This window comes from Peromyscus maniculatus, chromosome X (genome assembly GCF_049852395.1).
Source record: "Peromyscus maniculatus bairdii isolate BWxNUB_F1_BW_parent chromosome X, HU_Pman_BW_mat_3.1, whole genome shotgun sequence".
Classification (NCBI taxonomy): domain Eukaryota; kingdom Metazoa; phylum Chordata; class Mammalia; order Rodentia; family Cricetidae; genus Peromyscus; species Peromyscus maniculatus.
The window spans coordinates 123,402,293-123,412,912 of NC_134875.1; the positions used below are offsets into that span (position 1 = coordinate 123,402,293).

General features: G+C 39.3%; 1 pseudogene; it reads left to right on the plus strand.

The window, feature by feature from the left end:
- The first annotated feature begins 215 nt into the window (after positions 1 to 215).
- Positions 216 to 2,223, plus strand: LOC102912071 (mitochondrial nicotinamide adenine dinucleotide transporter SLC25A51-like; annotated as a pseudogene).
- The last annotated feature ends 8,397 nt before the right edge of the window (positions 2,224 to 10,620 follow it).

A 10,620-nucleotide genomic window follows, 5' to 3' on the forward strand; every position in this document is an offset into this window, starting at 1 on the left:
TAAAACATGATTGTGTATGTTTAAAATCCATTTGCATTTCCTTGTCTGAGAATTGATGGTTATGTACTTAGACCATGTTTTTATTATGTTGTCAATTTATTATTTTTAATGCATATAATTTTCATCAGTGTATATTAATTGGACATAGTAATGGGTTACATAAAGATATAGCATATTGGGGGTCAGGCCCGCTCTGCGCCTGCGTGGGCGCGGGCTGGCTCGCCGGCCGTCCTGCGGGTGGGCGCCCGCGGCCGTGGGATGCAGTTATCAATATTGACCCCAGAAGAGAGAAGGCTGACAATGGGAAACATTGGGAAAGTTACCAGAAAGCTGTCATCATCAATGACAGGCTCAGTCGATGTCACAGATTCGCTGACTAGTCCGTGGCTTTATTGTCTTTGAGGACCCAATGCCTAGCAGAGGACCAAAGTTCACAGGTTAAAAAAATTTCCTAGAGAAGAAGGATCATAAGCACCATGATGGACTCAGAAGCGCATAATAAGAGATCCCCAATATTGACCTCTCCAAGCCAGGATTTGTCAACTCACATCGCAGCCTTCAACAACGTGGCCATCACATACCCTGTTCAGAAGATCCTCTTCCGGCAGCAGCTGTATGGCATCAAAACACACGATGCCATTCTCCAGCTGAGGAGGGATGGGTTTCGAAACTTGTATCGTGGGATCCTCCCCCCACTGATGCAGAAGACAGCCACGCTGGCGCTTATGTTTGGTCTGTATGAGGACCTGTCTCGCCTGCTCCGCAAGCACGTGAGCAGCACCCCGGAGTTTGCCATCAGAAGTGTGGTAGCAGTGCTGGCCGGGACAACATGAGCCGCTCTCACTCCATTAGAAAGGGTTCAGACTTTGCTTCAGGACCACAAGCACCGTGATAAATTCACAAACACTTACCAGGCCTTCTGGGCCCTGAGATGCCATGGAATTGCAGAGTACTACCGAGGCTTGGTGCCTATCCTCTTCCGAAATGGATTCAGCAATGTCCTTTTTTTTTTTTTTTTTTTTTTTTTTTTTTGGCCTTCGGGGGGCCCATTAAAGAGCATCTGCCTACTGCCACTACAAATAGCGCTCACTTGGTCAACGACTTTATCTGTGGAGGTGTGCTGGGTGCCATGTTGGGGTTCTTAAGCTTCCCGATTAATGTTGTAAAAGCTCGAATACAGTCTCAGATTGGTGAGCCATTCCAGTCTCTCCCTATGGTTTTCAAGACAATCTGGGACAGGAAACTGATCAATCTTTTCAGGGGTGCCCATCTGAATTACCATCGCTCACTCATCTCCTGGGGAATAATCAATGCAACGTACGAGTTTTTGTTAAAGATTGTATGATAAAGTCACTACAGGAAATGTTTTTCTCAACCAACTAGACCTAAAGAGAACGAAACGTGGTTTTGCTCCTGATTGGCTTAAATACAGGTTGGCGTCATTAAGTCCAGGCCATAATAAACTACGGACAAAACGTTGACAAAAACAGTAAAAGGTTTCCGTGGGCAGATGGCAGGGTTGTGGTTTGATCATTACTCAAGAGCTTTAGCCGTTCCCTGGTAACTAGCCGCATATCTGATGGTCTTTTCAAGGCAGCTGTCAGCCAAGAGAGAGGAAGGGCCTGGAGCCTTTTCCTCCCGGAAGGAAGGGGCTGTTAGGCTCCTGTATGGAAACATGGCGTCAGCAGCCAGGGCTGCTCAGGCTCCCTCTCACCTCCTTCACTGCTTCTGTGCTCTTAGGTCACCTTCATTAAAGCCAAGCAGTGCATGGTGGGCTGGAGCAGAGACAGAAGACAGCGTCTGGCTGGATAGTTCCAGGAATTGTTGAAGTTAGCTTTGAAACAAGAAGTGCTGTGGAGGTAGTCATTATCCAAACTCTTTATTTACATTTGATAGTGTTTAGCAGCTAATGAAAGCTTCCATTTCACTGTTTAGCTTTGAACATTTTCTGTTTAATTCTGAATGTGACTTTAAGCCCTTCTAGGATGTCCTTGTGCTTTCTTACTGAATTCCTTGCCAGAAGATAGGGTGGCCTGGTTAACGTCTGTCGTGTGCTTCATCCTGGGAAGCAGGCACTGCCAGGTCTCCTGTTTCTGCTCGCTTTCTGCTACTGGTGCCAACGTAGCTGAACAGAGGGGTACTGCCCCTTGTGAGTAGTAACTGTCTTGTCTGTCTGTCCTGTTCCCGGTTCTAGACTTTCAAAAATAAACACTTCCATAAAGTTTTTTTAAAAAAAAGATATAGTACCTGCCTCCCATCCTATTTCTTCTGCTCTCCTTTTCTGTTGGTCCTTTTTGTCCCCCTATACAGTTTGACTTCTATGGTCATGTCCCACATACATTGTTGTGTAATATTTTAATTGCATTCTGACAATAAATTTTGCTTTAAGTCAGAGGGTAGAGATAGCCACAAGCTGATCAAAATTAACCATAGAAGTTTTAGAGGACTGAGAACAGATAGACAGGAAGTAGTAGAGCTTAGAAAGGATCTCAGTCCTTTTGGATGAAGGAACGGAAGAGATAGGAGGTCACTACTCACTTCTCTGCCATTTCTCTGATCATTCAGGTTCTTACCCTGATAACTAACTTTTGATTTTTTTTATTGATAAAGAATAATTAGATAATACATCAACATATATAATTTTATATATCTATACAAATATGAGAAAACATGGTGATTTTCTTTCTGAGACTACCTTAATTCACTTACTATGATTATCTGCAGTTGCATCCATTTGCTGCAGACAACATATTCAAAGATTCAAATCTTCATTCAAAAATTCTTCATGGCTCAAAAATTCCATTGTGTCTATGTCTTAGTCAGTGTTCTATTACTGTGAAGAGACACCATGACCATGGCAACTCATATAAAAGCAAACATTAAATTGAGGCTGGCTTACAGTTGTTATCATGGTGGGAAGCATGGCAGCATGCAGGCAGACAATAGCACTGGGCAGTAACTGAGAGTTCTACATCTGGGTCCATAGGCAGTAGACAGAGAGAGACACTGGGCCTTGCTTGAGCATTTGAAACTCAAAATCCCACCTCTAGTGACACAATTTCTCCAACAAGGCCACACCCATTCCAACAAGGCCACACCTCCTAATCCCTGTCAAGTAGCACCACTCCCTAATCTATGAGCCTATTGGGGCCATTCTTATTCAAATCACCACATTATATTTACTACATTTTCTTTAAATAGTCCTCTGTTGATGGTCACCTAAGTTGGTCCCATAACTTAGCTATTGTGAATAACATTAAAATAAAGATTATCTCTGTGATATGTTGACTTGGAATCCCTTGGATTAATACCTGGGAGTTGTACAGCTATATTATATGGTAGATCTAATTTTAGTTTTTTGAGGGACCATATGTATTTTCATAGTGGCTGTTGTAGGACAAAACGTTTCCTTGGTAGATGCTACATACATGTCTACTTGTCTACTTGTCTACTCCCATCAGATAGGCAACACCATGAAAGTCCAACTTGATGAACCAATGGATTTTATTGGGATTTCTTATAGGAATATGGGTGAGGAAATTACTCAAGGAGAGCTGCATCACCAAAACCTACCCAAGCATGGGAGACAGCTCACAAAAGGTAGGAACCTGGAATATACTGCACAGCCTGCAGAAAGCTCAACAGATTAGAGAGTGTCCCTTATAGGTGACTGAGTTGGTCTAAACCTCTTGCAAGCAGCTTGGCTGTTTTCTGCTTCTTCCAGGTACCTGGTCTGGTCTCAGAGTCGTCTTAGCAGCTTGATTTGTCTGAGAGTCTTTGCAACTTGATTTTTCTAAGAATCTTCCTTGCATCTTTTACTACTTACTCTAGAGGAGGGGGTCCCATGAATCTGGTCAGTATCAGGGACTTCCCAAAGCTGTTTTGAGTTGTTTACCATCCTGCTTAAGGAGCTTCCCTGCAGGTTGGAATGTTTCAATCTCAGAGGAAATTTACACAGCTGTGGCTGGGTTCATTTGTATTCCCACCAGCAGTGTATAAGGGATCCCTTTTGTCAAGCATTTGTTGTTTTCTTCATGGCTGATATTCTGACTGGGATGAAATGGAATCTCAATGTAGTTTTAATTTCTGTTTTTCTTATACCTATAGATATTGAGTATATGTTCTTACGTTTATTGCCCATTTGTACTTCATCTTTCAGAATTGCTTGTTCATTTCATTAGCGAATATTGATTGGGTTGTTTGATTTATTATTTAAATTTATTTATTGATTGATTTATTTATTTAAATTTTTGTGTTCTTTATTCAATTTGATATCAATATGTCATGGTGAACATTATGTTTAAAGTTTAAATTACTGTACTTAAGAGATCTGTAAAACAAAAATGCCTCTAGCATGTAGGCCCCTAGGTTGTAAAAGCTGTACGCTGTCAGCTCACTTCCCTTTGCCCAGAGTATTTGGGCTATTCTTAAAATTGCCTAGTCTTGCAAGTCTTATAAAATTTTAACTATCTCTGCTACTCTTGAAAGATACTAGGTCTATTACAAACAAAGCTGATATGAACATAGCTGAGCAAGTGCTCTTGTGGTATGATTGAGCATTTCTTGGGTATATGCCCAAGAGTGGTATAGCTGGATCTTGGGGGAGATTGACTCCCAATTTTCTAAGAAAGCGCCATATTGATCTCCAAAGTGGTTGTACAAGCTTGCATTCCCACCAGCAGTGGAGGAGAGTTCCCCTAGTTCCACATCCTCTCCAGCATAAAGTGTCTTCAGTGTTTTGGATCTTAGCCATTCTGACAGGTGTAAGGTGGTATCTCAGAATTGTTTTGATTTGCATTTCCCTGATGATTAGGGATGTTGAGCAATTCCTTAAATGTCTTTCAGCCATTTGAGTTTCCTCTGTTGAGAATTCTCTGTTTAGTTCTATAGCCCATTTTTTAATTGGACTGTTGGTCGTTTTGATGTCTAATTTCTTGAGTTACTTATATATTCTGGATATCAGTCCTCTGCCAGATGTGGGGTTGGTGAAGGTCTTTTCCCATTCTGTAGGCTGTCGCTTTGCCTTCTTGACCATATGCCCTTCAACTGAAGAATGGATAAATAAATTATGGCACATATACACAATGGAATACTACTCAGCAGAGAAAAACAATGACATCATGAGGTTTGCAGGAAAATGGATGGATCTAGAAAAAAATCATCCTGAGTGAGGTAACCCAGACTCAGAAAGACAAATATGGTATGTACTCACTCATAGGAGGATACTAGAAGTGGAACAAGGATGACTGGACTGCTACTCACATCACCAGGGAGGATACCTGGAAAACAGGACCCCAAGAAAGACATGAGGATCGCCCAATGATGGAGAAATGGCTGAGATCTACATGAACAACCTGGACATGAGTGGGAGTAATGAAGGGCGAGGGTCAAGGGAAAGAGAGCCTGTGGGAGCGGGAGATCCCTGCTGGATCAAGAACAGAGAGGGAGAACAAGGAATAGGAGACCATGGTAAATGAAAACCACATGAGAAAAGGAAGAAACAAAGTGCTAGAGAGGCCCACAGAAATCCACAAAGATACCCCCACAATAGACGGCTGGCAATGTATTTGAAAAGTGCCTTGATTTGTGACTTCCTCTGTTGCGTTATTATAAAAATTTGAAGTACCAAAAAGAAAAAAAGAAAGAAAGAAAGATACTAGGTCATAAAGCTAACCACTAGTTCTGCTTCTATACAAAAATGCTTTCTTACTCAAGAAGACTGAGGCATCTGTAGACATTTGTTACAAAAGTTAAATTCTGCCTGCATGTAAGCAAGATATGCATCAACTCAACCCACAAAACTATAATCTTGTGGGGTTTGCCTTTATAAACCATGGACTAACCATAGCTTGGGGACATGCTTTGAGAATCCAAATTGTGGGTATCTAATAAGACTTATTTGTTAAAATTCATTCAATTGTCAGTTTGGTGAATCTCTGAATGACACCAGACCTATAACACATCCTTTATCAATGTACAGCTGGTAAAGATTTTCTTATATCCTGCAGGCTGTCTCATTATACTGTTGTTTCCTATACTTCGTGGAAGCTTTTGAATTTCTTGAGATCCAATTTGTCAGTTATTGATATTATTTCCTGAACAACTGGAGTCCTAATCAGGAAGTCCTTGCCTTTCCCTGTTTGATCTTCCAACAGTTTCAGAATTTCAGGTCTTGTATTAAGGTCTTTGATCCACTTGGATTTAATGTTTTACAGTATGAAAGACAGGGATCTAGCTTCACACTTCTGCACACAGATACCCAGTTTTCACAGTGCTATTTGTTAAAGAGGCTGTCTTTTCTCCAATATATACCTTTAGCATAGTTGTCAAAAAGCAGGTGGTTGTAGTCGTATGGGTTTATATCTGAGCCCATTGTTTTGTGCCAGTGTCATGCTATTTATAAAGTTAAGCTGTCATCTTTTCTTCTTGTTTTGTTGGAACTTTCTCTATATTGAAGAAATTAATTCTTTATCTGTCATATGTGCTAAACATTTGTCTTTTTTCTTGGTAGTCTCACCTTTTAAATTTGTTTATGATGTTTTGCTATAGTCAGATCTATCAATATTTCCCTTCATTAGTATCTTAGAGTTTCTATTGCTGTAAAGAGGAACCATGACTATGGCAACTCTTATAAAGGAAAATATTTAATTGGGGCTTGCTTAGAGTTCAGAGGTTCAGTCCATTATCATCATGGTGGGACATGGCAGCATGCAGGCAGATATGATGCTGGAAAAGTAGATGAGAGCTCTATATCTTGTAGGTAACAGGAAGTGAACTGTCTGACTGGGCATGGCTTGAGCATGTATGAGACCTCAAAGCCTGCCTCCACAGTGGCACACTTCCTGCAACAAGGCCATGCCTCCCACTAGTGCCACTCCATTTGGGGGCCATTTTCTTTCAAACTACCACAATTAGCATCTAGATTTTGTGAAGTGCTTTATAACAAGAGTGTCCTAGTTAGAGTTTCTATTCCTGTGTTGAAACACTATGACCAAAACCAAGTTGCGGGGAAAGGGTTTGTTTGGCTTACACTTCCACATAGTAATTCATCATCAAATGAAGTCAGGACAGGAACTCTAGCAGAGAAGGAACCTGGAGGCAGAAGCTGATGAAGAAGCTATGGGGAAGGGGTGTTGCTGCTTACTGGCTTGATCCTCATGAATTGCTCAACCTGCTTTCTTATAGAACCCAGGACCACCAGCCCAGGGATGGAGCCACCCACAATGGGCTGGGCCCTCCCCCATCAATCACTAATTAAGAAAATATCCTACAGGCTTATCTGTAGCCTGATCTTATGGAATCATTTTCTTAATTGGGGTTATCGTCTCTCAAATGAATCTAGCCTGTGTCAAGTTGACATAAAACTAGCTAGCACAAAGAGGTTTTCCACTCTAAAACTGTTGCTAAAAGTGTGGTGCTTGCCAGTCAATGTTCTACCACTGAGCAATACCTCTAACACTCTCCTGTCTTTATTTTATGTTTTATGTCTTATTAAATTTTTGTTATATTATTTTTGTATATAGTCTAAAATGTTAAATCTGACATCAACTTTTCTTATAGATGCCCAGTTTTGAATAAACTTTTTCCCATACTTATGAAAATGTTCCCTTCATATTTTTATATCTATCTGCTTCTAAATTCTATTCCATTGCACTGACTACTCTTGCCAATAACAGGGTTGTATGTCATTTTGCTCATAAAAAGTGCCATACAATGTTCAAAGTAGGCATCCTTCATGTATTGCTGTGGGAAAAATGAGAGGAGCAAGCCAACTTCACAAGAGTGTGTTGTTATAGGAGCCATTGACATTTAAAGATGTGACTGTGGACTTCACCTGGGAAGAGTGGTAGCTGCTAGGCCCTATTCAGAAGACTCTACACAAGTATGTGATACTGGAGACCTACAGCCATCTTGTCTCTGTGGATAAGGAAAGATTTTCTATTTACCTATGAATCAAGACTATGCCTTTCTTTGGAGCTATTAAAACTGTATCCTTCATGATTTTCCCTTAGTGAAATGCTTTAAGGTTTTCATTGTTATATCTTTGTTATAGTTGGAATTTATTTTTGTATGTGGTGCAAGTTAAGGGTCCATATTTTCTGGTGACCAATGAAACTGCTTTTGCTTCTTCTGAATTTCTGATTCTACTGGCATTATTTTTTGCAATAGGATATTTGGCTATAAAATCAGAGACAATCTCCAAATTGAAACAGGAAGAGGGCAAAATGTTCATAGACAGTGAATTGTCAAGATGGATTGACCCAGAAAAGTGAGAATTATGTGGATAGTCAAGAAGTATCTTCGCCCCTGATTCCTTTCTTACCTAAAATTTGTGAAACTTTATGAAGCCTTTTTGATAGACATTTTACAAAGGCCACGTTTCTAGAATTTCTGTTCATTGGTACCTATTTTTGTTTTGATTTTGTATCTTATGTCTATTTGATTTTTATCTCTTTTTTTCAAACAGAGAAAAAAGGCCTAACTCTTCACCACAGTTCATTTCTGGAAATTTTTCATATCAAAAGAAGATAATAGAAAGTATCCCAATGGGTAATTCATTATATTACATTTTGAAAGTCTGGTATATTGATGATCAGTTAGATAAATATCAAGAATACCAAGATGGAGTTTTGAGGTAAGTCACTGTCATCAGGCATAAGACATTAAATAAGGAGACTCCAAACATAATATTTTTGGGTAAATATTTAATGAGTACACATACTTTAACCATTCATGTTAAAATTTATAATAACAGTAAAATAACTTGAAATCTAATTCAGATTTAATAATTTTATAATTATTATAAATAATTTAATAATATTACAACAGAAACAATGTAATCTCAGAAAGTTCTCCATTGAGATATTGCATGTGAAGGGCCCCCTGGCTATAGTGTATTGCGTTCTATGCCTGAGAATAAAGGTGTAATTCATGCTGAAATGAGGCTCAAAGGAGATAGTTCATGTGATGAAGTTCTCCATCATGAACAAACCCATATTCAGTATAAGAATATTTCAAGCTAGGGTGAGATCCAATGGTTTGTATAATGTATAGAAAAGGTTTTATCATGAAACATAGCTTACTATACATCAGAGAATCTATACTGGAGAGAAACCATCTGTATGCAGAAATTGTGGGAGACCTTCAGTGAGAAATCACATCTTATCATGCATAAGAGGATCCAGACTGGGAAGAAACCCTGTGAATGCACAGAGTGCAAGAGTCCTTCTAGAAGTCATCCTTCAGTATTCATCAGACAGTACATCTGGAGAGAAACTTCGAGTGTTTGTAGTGTCCAAAAACCTTCTGACAGAAAGCACACCTCACTACCCATCAGTGAGTTCACAGCAAAGGAAGGCTCTTTGTATGTGGTAATGTAGGAAAGCTTTCTGTGCAAAATCTCATTTTTTACATACCAGATAACTAACACACACTGGGAGAAATCTTATGAATGTAGGGAGACCTTTCCTTAGAAGATGCAATTAACTGTAAATTTCAAAGCACATATAGGAGAGAATCCCTATAAATGTTTCTGTCTCCTCACACCTTATATACCTTTCTCTGCCCAGCTATTTGACTTCCTTCCCAGTACTGGGATTAAGGGCATGTGACTCCCAAGTACTGGGATTAAAAAATGTGTGCCACTATTGCCTGTCTCTGTTTCTCTCCTAGACTGAATCTCATGTAATCCAGGGTGGCTTTGAACTCACAGAGATCTAGACAGATCTCTGCCTCACAAGTGCTAGGATTAAAGGTGTGTACCACCACTGACTGGCTTCTATGTTTAATCCAGTGGCTTGTTCTATCCTCTAATCTTCAGGCAAATTTTATTAGGGTACAACAAAATAGTACCACGTCATATTTCATTATACATCAGAGAATTCATGTTGGAGAAAAATCATATAAATGTCATGAGTGTGAGAAGGCCTTCTGCAAGAAATTCTAAACTTTCTACATTAGAAAATGAACACTGGAGAGAAATCCTCTGAGTATGCTGAGTATGAATTAACCTTTTCCAAGACGTCACAGATCAAACCAATAACACGTACTGAGGAGAAGTCTTCCAAGTGCAATGACTATGGGAAGGCCTTCTGCTACCATGTACACTACCTTGGACTTCAGAATCTACATAGGAGAGAAACTATATAGGTAGTGATTGTAGGAAATTAGATCTCATTTCACATGGAAAAACTCACACTAAACAAATATTTTAGTCATGAGAAAACATGGCCCTTTTTCAAATATATAACATACTTGTATGTTCTTCAGTGCAGCAGAACTTCATCATGTGATGACAAATATTAGAGAGAAGTTAACAGATGAAGAGGTTGATGAAATTATCAGGGAAGCAAGTACTGTTGGTGATGATCAAATAAACTATTAAGTGTTGGTAAAAATGATATCAGAGTTGTACAGGATGTGTTAAATCTCTTATACTAATATTTTGTTTGCCTTTTCTTTTTAAGTTATCTGTAAAAGATTTCTCCTTATTGTCAAAAGATACACAAATATGGTAATTAGAACTTCATTCCTCTGTGTTTTCTTGCCTTATATCATACTTAAACTTTATTTTAGAAAATTATTCAAGTAACATGTTATATGTGACTTACTCTGAGTATT